Consider the following 13,122-nt stretch of genomic DNA (forward strand, 5'->3'; position numbering starts at 1 on the left):
ATAATGAATGGATGAAATGATGTATAACAACTAGATGTTAGGTTATAACAACAAATCAAGTTAACAACAACTTACGTTTCCGGAAGATCGGGTGAATAACGGGATGCTACTTGAGAGAGAATGGCAAGTGTTCTTGAGTGTGGAAGTTGAGAAATGAAAGAAATGGGGAGTAAACTTATGCCTAAGGCATGAGTTTGCAGCCAAATGAGAGTTCACGGCCCAAACCTTCCTTGTTTGGCCGTGAACACATAACTATGGTGTTTATTGTTCCATTGCTACCCCGATATTCTATAATTCACTTCCTTTTATCCGTTCATTTCAAGAATAATTATTAAAAATACACAAACGGATTTTAAACTGGCTAAAAATTAGCAGAAAAGTATTTAACTTTTAATTGATGTGCTTGACTGTAGGGTCTGTACAAATGAAAATTTCGGGTTGTCACATCATTCCCCCGTTAAAGGGAATTTCGTCCCGAAATTAGCGTTTAAGCAAATAAAGTAGCTACAAATAACTAAGCAAATAGATGAGGATATTTCAATTTCATTTGATCCTCACGCTCCCATGTGAATTCCAGTCCTCGCTTGGCATTCCAGCGAACCTTCACTATTTGGATGCGGCTTTGCTTCGTCTGCTTGACCTCACGGTCCATGATCTCTACAGGTTCTTCCACGAAGTTGAGGCTCTCATTGATCTCAATATCATTGAGTGTGATTACAAGAGTCTCGTCAGACAGACACTTTTTCAAGTTCGAGACGTTGAATGTAGAATGTATGTTACTTAGTTCGCTGGGTAGATTGAGTTTGTAAGCTACAAGGCCGATTCTAGCGGGAATCTCGAAAGGCCCTATGTATCTTGGATTGAGCTTCCCATTCTTTCCAAAGTGTATCAAGCCCTTCTAGGGTGAGACATTCAAAAGGAAGCGGTCTCCCACATGGAATTCCAAAGGTTTCCTTTGTTTGTCTGCGCAGCTTTTCTTTCGGTCTCTAGAGGCTTTCAATCGTTCACGAATCTGAGTGATCTTCTCTGACGTTTCCCGAATGATTTAGGGACATGTGAGAGTGCTTCCAAGAACTCATCCTTTAGCTAACTGGGTGTCACCCACCTCAGCCCAGCATAGAGGGGATCTGCACTTCCGTCCATAGGAGGCTTCAAATGGAGCAGCCTTGATGCCTGTGTAATAACTGTTATTGTAGGAAAATTTTGACAAGGGGTAAGTGAGTATCCCATGCCTTCCCAAAGTCGATCACATAGGCTCGTAACATATCTTCCAGTGTTTGGATGGTTCTCTCACTATGTCTGTCGGTCTGAGGATGGTAGGTTGTACTCAAGTCCAGCCTTGTTCCTAAAGAACTTTGTAGTGACTGCCAGAACCTCGAAGTGAATCTACTATCTCTATCGGAGATAATGGATATAGGAACACCATGCAGTCGTACAATTTCCCTAATGTATGTTCTCGTAAGCTTCTCCATCTTGTCAGTTTCTAAGCTAAGCAGGAAGTGTGCAAACTTGGTCAATCTATCAACGATGACCCATATGATATCAAGTCCACCCGTTGTCTTGGGCAACTTGGTTATGAAATCCATAGTGATCTGCTCCCACTTCCATTCTGGTATCTCTGGTTGGTGTAGTAAACCAGAGGGTTTTTGGTATTCGACCTTAACCTTTGCGCAAGTAAGGCATTTACTTACGAAGGTAGCAATCTCTGCTTTCATGTTAGGCCACCAATATAACTTTTTAAGATCCAGATACATCTTATCTGAACCTGGGTGAACGGAATATCGAGTGTTGTGTGCCTCGGTCATGACCAAGTCTCGGAAGCCACCGTGTTTCGGTGTCGAGATCTGGTCCATGAAATATAAGGCTCCGCCACCCTTGGCTTCTAAATTGTTATCCATTCCTCTAAGGGATTCACCCGCCACATTTTCAGGTTTCAAGGATTCAAGTTGAGCCTCCCTTATCTGTGTGGACAAGTGTGAATGGATAGTCATCGTCAGTGATTTGACCCTTCGACCAGAATATTCTTTCTGACTTAAGGCGTCTGCTACTACGTTGGCTTTACCCGGATGATAACGAATTTCACATTCGTAGTCGTTGAGTAGCTCGACCCACCGTCGTTGTCTCATGTTGAGCTCCTTCTGATCGAATATGTGTTGTAAACTCTTGTGGTCTGTAATGATGGTGCTTTTCGTGCCATATAGGTAATGTCTCCAGATCTTTAGGGCAAACACAACTGCTCCCAGCTCAAGATCTTGTGTGGTGTAGTTGACTTCGTGTGTCTTCAGCTATCTCGAGGCATAGGCGATGACCTTACCTCGTTCCATCATAACACAACCGAGCCCCCGGCTAGATGCATCGCAGTATACTACGAAGTCTTCTATCCCTTCTGGGAGGGATAGTATCGGTGCGGTGCATAAGGCTCGTTTCAGTGTTTGAAACGCTTTTTCTTGTTTCTCATCTCAGTCAAAGGCCATGCCTTTCTGGGTCAGTGTAGTAAGAGGTTTCGCAATCTGGGAGAAGTTCTGTATGAACCTGCGGTAGTAGCTAGCGAGACCTAGAAATTGACGAATTTTTGTAGGCGTCTTCGGTGCTGACCAATTCTCAATGGCCTTAATTTTGGATGGGTCCACGTGCATTCCCTCTTCGCTAACCACGTGTCCTAAGAATTGGACTCTTTAGATCCAAAATTCACATTTAGAGAACTTCGCATAGAGCTTCTCCATTCGTAAAGTTCCTAGAACTTGTCACAGGTGATCTCCATGCTCCTCCTTACTTCGAGAGTAGATCAGGATGTCGTCAACGAAGAAGATGACAAACTGATCCAAGTAAGGACGACATACTCTTTTCATTAAGTCCATGAATACTGCAGGCGCATTGGTCAATCCGAATGGCATCACCACGAACTCGTAGTGTCCGTAACGAGTTTGGAAGGCTGTCTTTATAACATCCTGCTCTTGCACTCGTAACTGGTGATATCCAGATCTTAGATCAATTTTTGAAAAGTAACTCGCCCCTTGCATTTGGTCAAATAAATCATCTATGCGAGGCAGAGCGTAACGATTTTTGACCGTTAATTTGTTGAGTTCTTTATAGTGGATACACATACGGAATGATCCGTCTTTCTTCTTAACGAACAAGACCGGTGCTCCCCAGGGTGAGAAGCTTGGTCTAATAAAGCCCTTGTTGAGTAGTTCATTAAGTTGACCAGATAGTTCCTGCATCTTAGCTAGTGCTAATCGATAGGGCGATATGGCTACTGGGGTAGCTCCAGGGACTAAGTCGATTCTGAACTCGACTTGTCGTTGCGGAGGTAATCCGGGTAGTTCTTTTGGAAAGATGTCGGGAAAGTCGCTCACTACCGGAATGTTCTTTAGTTCTTTCGTTTCTAGGCTCGTATCGATAATGTGAGCAAGGAATGCACAATATTCCTTACGTAGATACTTTTGTGCTTGAATACTTGAGATGATGCGAAGACCCGTGTCGGGTTTGTCGCCGTAGATGATGAGAGTTTCGTTAGCCGAGAGGTTTAGACGGACTGCTTTCTCGTAGCACATGATTTCGGCGTGATGAAGACTCAACCAATCCATGTCGATGATGACGTCGAAGCTTTTAATCGATACCAGCATGAGGTCGATTGGAAATGAATGGCTGTCAAGAGTTAGGGTACATCTTATGTATATGTTATTAGTGCTCTCAGTTTTCCCATTAGCCATTTCTACAGTGAATGGTTCCTTAAGTTTGCGTGGTTTTTGTTTAAGTAGGCGAGGAAATTTATGATTTACGAAGCTTCTCTCCGCTCCACAGTCAAACAGTATGCATGTATAAGAGTTATCGAGGAGGAACGTACCAGTCACCTTAGGGTCAGCAACTAATTCCACGTGGCCTATAGCCAGAACTCTTCCCACTCCATGAACATTTCTTGCTTTGGGGCAGTCCCTTTTGTAGTGGCCCACTTCGCCACAACCATAGCAAGCCTGACCCACACCAACGCCGGGGACTTGGGTGATCGGCCTTGCCGAAGATTTGCAGAAACGGACAATGTGTCCTTTCTTGTTGTAGTTAGAGCACTGCATTTCACGGCACGGTCCGTTGTGGTGGAAGTTACATTTGTTGCACTTTGGCAAACTTCCAGCATACAAACTTATTGGAGTAGCAGTAGTAGGTACAATCGCAGCATGAACCGCCACGACTCTCTACTTTTTAGCAGCTTGTTGTTTCCACTTGTCATCCCAGGACTTCCGCTTATTGTCAGCGGGTTTGGAGGGTTCTGAGATGGTCAGGGTTGTTGTTGATGACGGGGATTGGACTCCATGATCGATGAGTCGTTGTGTCAATCGTTTGGCACTGTTGAAGGTAGCAGGGTGTGAAGACAAGACATTTCCCTGATACGGAGGCACCAGCCCCAAGATGTACCTTTCGATTTTCTGTCCCTCAGTGGGAACCATGTTGGGACAGAGGGCCACCAGTTCACTGAACTTGGCGGTATACGCGACTATGTTGGAGCCCCTCATGGCTAGGCTCCACAGCTCCTGTTCCAACTTCTGGATCTCGCCCCTCGGGCATTACTCCTCAATCATAAGGTCTTTCATAGTTTCCCAGCCCATGTCATTTGCCACTATGAGAGTTAGTGACTTGACATGGCCATTCCACCATGTCAGGGCTTTCTCTTCAAAGGTGCACGCAGCAAATTTAACTTTGCTCGCGGCAGGGCAGGAGCAAATCTCGAAGATTGACTCCGTTTTCTCAAACCATTGCGAGAGGGCAATGACTCCGCCAGTCCCTTTGAAGGACTTGGGCTTGCAGTTAGTGAAGTCCTTGTAGGATCACTCTATCGAGCGCACAAGGATTTCACCTTGAGTAGAATGAACCGACGTTCCACCTCCGCTGGCACCAGTGGAGTGATATTGAGCCATGGCAGTTGCTACTGCCGCAGCTACTGCAGCATTCAGAGCTGTCGTATCGATTGTTGAAGGAGGTGGTGGTGGAGGAGGTGGAGAATTACGCATTGTTGATTTGCGAGGAGGCATCCTTCAACTATAAGTTTATAAATATGAATGGAATAGTTAGAGTTAATTAAGTGAGAGTGTTCCATGGGCTAAATCGCCATAGTCCAACAATTGAATGAGTGTATGTTTTGAAATAGCAGTATAGTAGAAGAGTAGGAAAAACACAAGAGTACAGACTTTTCTAACAGATTAGATAACTGTCAATATTACTAGTATTACTGATGTACATGAGTTCGGGAAAAACGACTTGGCAGTAGGTCTGACATCAAACCATATGAGGGATAATGTTTGACAGCTTAGTAGACTAGATGGTGTACTGAAAGATAGGAATATTTTACAGACAAGTGCTTCATAGACCACAAATAAGAAAGGTTATTCAAAAAAATGATGTGTTCGACATATTCTAACGGCGATGGGAATTCCTCGGGCGAACCCTAAGGTCTTCCATTTGACGAATCACGTCTTGAAGGTGTCGTTCATAAGCCCTCTGGCGAACTCGAAGTTCTATGACTTCAGCTCGGGAGGCAGCTAGTTGTTGCTGCAGAGTCTCATTGGTCCTCCTGGTCCTTTCCATCGCCTCTTCGAGATGGTGAATGCGGACCGTGTTGACACCAGAGTTGGCATTAATCTCCATTACTTGGTCGATGGTTGCCCGACCTTGCTCGACATTCCGAGCAATCCTGCATACCATGATGGGTAGGACTCGGTTAGCCGAGCCACCCTCGCTTATGTTGTAGAAGCTTCGGTCCCCGTTGTAGGGTAAGGGTTGACCCTGTTCGTCACTCCAGCGATTCAAGTTTGTTGCCCACAAGGGTGTGGGACCCTGAAACGCTGGTCGGGAGTTGTTAATTGGGGTTTGACCTACTTGGGGTAGGTTGTTGACTTCAGGCTCGGAGTCAAATCCATTCGAGAAGCTTTCTACATGATGATCATCCAAAGGGATTTGATGCTCATCTTTAGGCTCTTCTTCAAGCCATCCAGCATTGCTGTGGGGTGGAAAGTACGGGTCGCCATGATGATGGAATCCAGCCATGATATCTACGCGAGAAAGGGGTATAAGAATCTTATATAAATAAGCGCACTACTTAAGATAATTATAAGATGATCTATATCAGTTATGTCAATACTTGTATATTGTATACCAGTTATATGAAATCAAAGAAGGATAGACCTTCGAATAAGTGACCCTAACTCCAAATCCACAACCAAACAAGGAACAGGAAGTAAAGAAAAGATCACGGATTCTGAGTCTATAACACCAAAATTTCATATAACCTTAGCGTATCCACTTAAAGACTATTGACCTACTTGATAGAGACCTTTTTAGTTCTTAGATAAGTAATTATAGTAACACAAAATACTCCTATAGTAGTTTAGACTTATGTTCTGTTCTAGTGTTTTCACTGTAGTAGTTTTGGTAAGTTTTTAGACTTGTTGCCATATCACAACCATTCTTGGGCATATGCTAATCACTCCTCAGACCAGCATAGTTGATCAGGCTATGCCACTCCCAGGACTGACCATACATCCCCGAGTTTACTTGTGATATTCAACAATCATAATACTTCTGTATTTGTCATTGTGACACTGATTTTAGTATGAATACAGGCTTGTATACTTAGTTACATATTTGATTATTTAAAACTATATACTCTTGGTCAGAGTGTTTTAATCCCATTGTGTTTATAGTTAGTATATCTATTATGGGTTGATATACTAGATTCACTATAAACGATGCTCTGATACCAATCTGTTACACCCCAAAACCAAGAACGGCGGAAACGTTCTGGGGCGGAGGATGTCATGTATAGTATCACAACACAGTATAATAGTAAACAAGTAAACACCATCATCTATTGCATTAAATATATAATTTTAATACAAGTGTGTTCTGTAGTTTATAAGAAACCAAAATATGAATCAAAATAAAAGATGAGTCTTGTATGTGCTCCATCTTCTTAAAAGTTGGAAATGGTACCTGTCTACTGATGACCTCACAATACAAGTTATTTTGAAAGAGTTTATCTGCATCAAAGCTGGTGAGTTCATAAGTATTTAGTGTCTATGTTTGTATCAAAATGTTTGAAACAGTGTTAGAAGTACGAGTTTGTAAATGTTTGTAGTAAAAGTATGTGAATGTTTGTAAGTGTTTGTAAAAGTTTGTAACTCCTAGCAAATCCTATATTTTCTACTAAAAGTAGCCTTCTACCAAGGCACAACTCTTTTGTATGTTTGTTTCTTGTAAAAGTGTGTAATTTTCCCAAGTGTAACTATCATTATCAAAATATAGTTTGTACATTAATGTTTAAGTGAAGTGATCACCAAATAAATGTAAAGGGTAAATTAATGTAGTGTTGTAGTGTTGTATTATAATAACTACTGCTGTACTAACTACCTTAAATCGGATTTATATCAAGGCATTATGTGATTAATTGTACCATACTATCGACTATGAACACGACAATGTAAGTCGTCAAAAGGTATGAGATTTGGCACCCGAAGACCTGCAGATCCCAATGTAACTAGCAGCTAGGTGTAGGATAGTCAATCCAGTATAGATCTATACGTAACTCACGCTCTCACTCCATGAGATTTTGGTTACAACTCGGGCCATGACAATGAAGACATGCTCCGATACAGTGGATCACATTTATGTGTAATGAATGTTTTGTTTCTCATCATAGTATTGTTGTATAAGTTCTCATCATAGTATAGTTTTATAGGTTCTCATCATAGTATAGTTGTATAGTTCTCATAATAGTAAGTAGTGACTCATGAATGAACTGACTCTTTGTATGCTTCATTGGACTAGAAGTAGTAAGTAGTATAACGCTAAACTATACCTATTATAACTTACTAGTAGACTTGTTTGTATGACTGAATGTACTGAACTGAGATAAAAGTCTTTATATCTATACATATATACATAATATATAACTAAGGATTCAACGACACTCGGACAAACAACCGGGTACTTTAAGTCCACAACCAAACAAGGAACAGGAAGTAAAGTGGGTTATCAGTCCTAAGTCCTTCAAACCTTATTTATATAACTATATATGTAGTAGACATGGTTTTAGCAATATATAAGTTTGAAAACTGTAAAAGAAAGTTTTGGTATACAAAATTGAATTTGATAAAGAGTTTGACATGTAAAATAGTTTGATAAATAGTTTGAAGTCGTTTGTTTAGTAAAACAATGTAAAGTATGGAAAGTCCATTTGTATGCTAGTTATTAATCACATGTGATTGATCTAATAACTGTGATATTGAACTTGTATTCCCCCCATAAAAGCATTTAAAATCATTTGAAATCATTTAAAAGGTTGATTAAGGGGTATGAACTCACCTGTAGTAAGTGGATTGTACGGAAGTGTTAGACAAGGTGCTAGGTGTCAAGTGAAGACTTGAACAGACACAATGATCCTAGTTAACATATAATAAAACATATATGTATCTAATTAGTCATTTAACAACTAATTAACCAAGTTAAGACACCCTAGGACATGGAAACACTTTGATTCAAGTGTTATAGGTAGCAAAGGGTTGCATCTAAAGGTTGTATAGCATGACATTGGAGTTTATAGCCTAAGAACCACTCCTTATGGAGTTTACGGCCCATGGTCATTTCCCTATGAGTTTATGACCATAAACTCATGGTACTGAGTGCCGTTTGGTGTTTTGAGGTCTTATAAGTCAAGATTGAGCATTCATTGATCAAGTCCAAGCCTTAGGAAGCATTAGGGGCACAATATCACTACATGATAGAGTTTACGGCCTAAGGACCATTTCCTTATGTGTTTACGGCCGTAAACGCTTATGGGTACATGTTTTCTTTGATGTTTAGGGTCTTAAGCACTTCAAGGAAGGATCAAGGCTAGCATCCAAGGCTTAGGAAGAGACTAGGGTTCATTTAACCCCACTTCTAAGACTTTACAGCCCAAGAACATCTCGTGGCCGTAAGCACCTTCAATCATGTGTTTCTTGCTATTTTCTAAGTGTAAATAAGTTCAATCTAAGCACACAATATGCTAGGGTAAGTGTACTTACAAGATAGAAGCTTGATTGGGTGTTTAAGGTCCAAGAACACTAGTGTGTGTTCTTGGTGTTTTGAAGAACACTTGAAGATCTAAGTGAAAATCAATAATGAATGGATAAAATGATGTATAACAACTAGATGTTAGGTTATAACAACAAATCAAGTTAAGACACACTTACGTTTTCGGAAGATCGGGTGAAGAACGCGATGCTACTTGAGAGAGAATGGTAAGTGTTCTTGAGTGTGGAAGTTTGAGAAATGAAAGAAATGGGGAGTAAACTCATCCCTAAGGCATGAGTTTGCGGCCAAAAGAGAGTTCATGGCCCAAACCCTCCTTGTTTGGCCGTGAACACCTAACTATGGTGTTGATTGTTCCATTGCTACCCCGATATTCTATAATTCACTTCCTTTTATCCGTTCATTTCAAGAATAATTGTTAAAAATACTCAAATGGACTTTAAACCGGCTAAAAATTAGCAGAAAAGTATTTAACTTTTCATTGACATGCTTGACTGTAGGGTTTGTACGAATGAAAATTCCGTGTTCTCACATATACTTCATAAATCTAGTTAAAATTCAAGAATCGACAATTAGTATTCAAAATAATTTCTGCAAAATTGACGATTTTTACTTTTTCGATGAACAATACGTTAAACTTAACTATTTTCAAATAAAAAATCATGATTATTAGCTTCATATTAAATAATTTCGATTTACACTACATAAATGCAGTAACAACGCTATAATCAGCATTTAATGATCAAAATCCAGTTACAATGCAAGAATCGACAATTAATGATCAAAATTTTTTTAGCAAAATGAAGATTTTTACTTTTTCGACGAACAATATGTTAAACTTAACTACTCTCGAATCAAAACGTTAAATAATTGAATCGATTTCTAAAATACATATGCGATAGTTTAATTATAAAAATAATCTATAAAAAATGATTATTTTATACCTTTTGATCTGACTTCTTCGACGACGACAACGCAGTTACTTCTCTATTTGAATCAAACAACAAAACACAACGAATTTTGTAAGAAGAATCTTAGAAATCGCTGAGTTTTAGAAGCAATTCCTTAAAATTCGATGATAATGACTTAGTTCTCAATGCATACTCTCAACCAAACTTTCGTCAAAAGGAGAAACAAAATCAAATGAGAATACGGTGATACGAGCAAAGTTACCCAAACACTCCTGAAGGCAATTAGAAAAATTAGATAAATAAAGGCGCGCCTTTTTTAAACTCATAAACTAAAAAATGTTCTCAAATGCTTTCAATCTCAAAAATGTTCTAATTTCATTTTATATATATATATATATATATATATATATATATATATATATATATATATATATATATATATATATATATATATATATATATATATATATATATATAGGGTAAGGTTCATGTGAGACGGCCTAATTTTGTGAGACCGTGAGACGTATTTTTTTAATTTTTTTTTCTTTTTTTCTTTTTTTTTTTTAAATTTTTTTCAGTTAATTCAATTTCCAAAAATAATATTTAAAAAAAAAGAATTTTTGGATTTTACATTTATTTTGCATTTTAAAATTATTTTTTAAAATATGTACAGTGTAATATTCTATTAGAATATTTCACGTATTTTTCAAAGAAAATGGAATTTTTTATTTTATTTTTTTTTATTTTATTTTTATTTTTTTTTACTTAATTCAACTTCCGAAAATAATATTTAAAAAATGAATTTTTAGATTTTTCCATTTATTTTGCATTTTAAAATTATATTTTACAATATGTAAGTGTAATCTTCATTTTATCCCACCATTTTGAGCGAAATTGGCGATTAAGCCAAGGAGGAGAGGAATTCTTTGCTTCTTGATAATGAAAAGTCCAAGACATTATCCATGGAACTCCATTTTTCTCGACGAAAATATCAATTAGAGATTAGAGATAATAATAATTATTAGAGATAATTATCAATTAGAAAACAAATAGTTTTGTTTTTAGATAACGTATCTGCTTGTAATGAATACTTGCTCTTATGAACCGTCTAACATCATGAATATGATTATTGTTTAATTTTGTACCTCGATTAGTAGTTTTATAAGAATCTTTAAGACTTTGCTCAGAGTTATTTATAGATTCTTGGATTTGCTGTATTTTTAAAAGAATATTTCTATTAGGAATACAATTCATCAAGATTTTGTTAGACATAATTAAATGATTTAAGCTTGAATTTGATTAATTTGATTATTAAAAACGAGTACTATTTTAACAAAAACTTCAAATCTTGTAGAATTAATAGTTAGAATAACTCGAAATGAAATTATCATAGAGAAATAAAAACAACACAACGATAAAATATTTTAGATAATACCTTCTTGAATTAGGCTTGAATTACAATCAGTACATACTTCTGGAGAAAGAATTATTTGAAAATCTAAAGACTTTGAACATCTACTAGTAGAAAGAGAGACTCTTGGAGATTTTTTAGACATGAGATGAACATTTTTTAGAGAATGAAATTTTTCTTCTGTCTTCAACTAAAGGATAGTCTCTATTTATAATCATCTTGGAGTCTTCAAAGTCTTGAAATCATCTAATGATATTTTTCACCGTAAGAACCCATGGCCAATCAATAGAAATAATTACTTGTAAGTGGTTGTCCTTGAAAGTGGTTGTCATTCATCTTTTGAAACAATTATCGTTTGTAATCAATGACCATCTTCTTTTGATAAAGCAAGCCATTATAGAGCATCTTCTAAAGTTTTTTGTCTTCATATCATCATTGATCATAGATTTGATAATAATTTTGATAAAAATTGTTTATACATAAATACATGAATACCTACATAGTATACATGCATACGTATTTGAAAAACGAAATTTTGATAATAGAAGAAACGAAATATCCTACATTTAAAGTATTACATCAAATTTATGGATAATGATTTCTTATTCTTCATAAGGATCATCAAAAGGGTCTTGAGCATCTTCAAATAAATCATTCTTTATAGATTTTGGAGAATCGTCAGAAACTGATGGAGTTTGGCGAATTTCTTGAAGTAATTTTTGAAGTTCTTCAGGGGAAGAGGTAGCAGCATCTTTAATTCTTGCAATTAAATCCACATCACTTTTGGGAAGACTGTTGATAAAAGTGGCTTCAACTTCTGGTTTTTGAATATATATTTCTTGATAATGTTTAATTACTGCTTGTTCACTAGCTTGAGAAATCTTCATTTTATCCCACCATTTTGAGCGAAATTGGCGATTAAGCCAAGGAGGAGAGGAATTCTTTGCTTCTTGATAATGAAAAGTCCAAGACATTATCCATGGAACTTTAAATATCATGGTGAATTGTAACATGTATTCAAATTCTGGAATTTGTTGAATAAACAATTCTTTAAATTTGAGATATCCAGCATAAATTTCTTTTGGCAAACAATTTGGAAGAATACCCATATATTTGTACCAATTGATAAACCATCTTGGATATTCACAATTGAAGTTCAAATCAAAGAAGATAAACCATGAATATGAATAATTCCGAATAAAGAATGCCTTAGTCCAGGCGTCTTGATAATCATAGTAAGAAAATCTGGGATAAGCAGGATAACTTATAACAGCTTTTTCAGAGTGAAGGTTTGGAACCCAACTTTCTGGAGAAATGATTTTGATAATATGAGCTTTGCTAAAATCAATGTTTCCCTCTTTAGAATTAGAACGATGGACAAAATTGACTGAACCAGATTCTTGCATAATAGCTTGATAATATTCTTGGGTTTTATACGAATCAACATAAAAGGTTTTCCCTTGTCCAAAGAGATGATTTGTGAGAACATGAAAACCTTGGTGTAACATATGGATTTGAAAATCTTCAAGAAGTTGAACTCTTAGGAAATTTGGATTAAGAACATAAGGAGTTTTTGTAGAAGGGCTAGGAGTAATAGATTTTTGAGTTTGAGGAGTTATAGGTTTTGCAAAAGGGCTTATTGTGTCGGTTGAAGTAACTTTTGGAGTAACAAGCTTTGACTGAAGGATATTAGAATAAAGTTGTGAATTCTTAGAAGTAGGAGTTAAAGGAGAAAAA

The sequence above is a fragment of the Lactuca sativa genome, chromosome 5 (assembly GCF_002870075.4).
Source record: "Lactuca sativa cultivar Salinas chromosome 5, Lsat_Salinas_v11, whole genome shotgun sequence".
Lineage (NCBI taxonomy): Eukaryota > Viridiplantae > Streptophyta > Magnoliopsida > Asterales > Asteraceae > Lactuca > Lactuca sativa.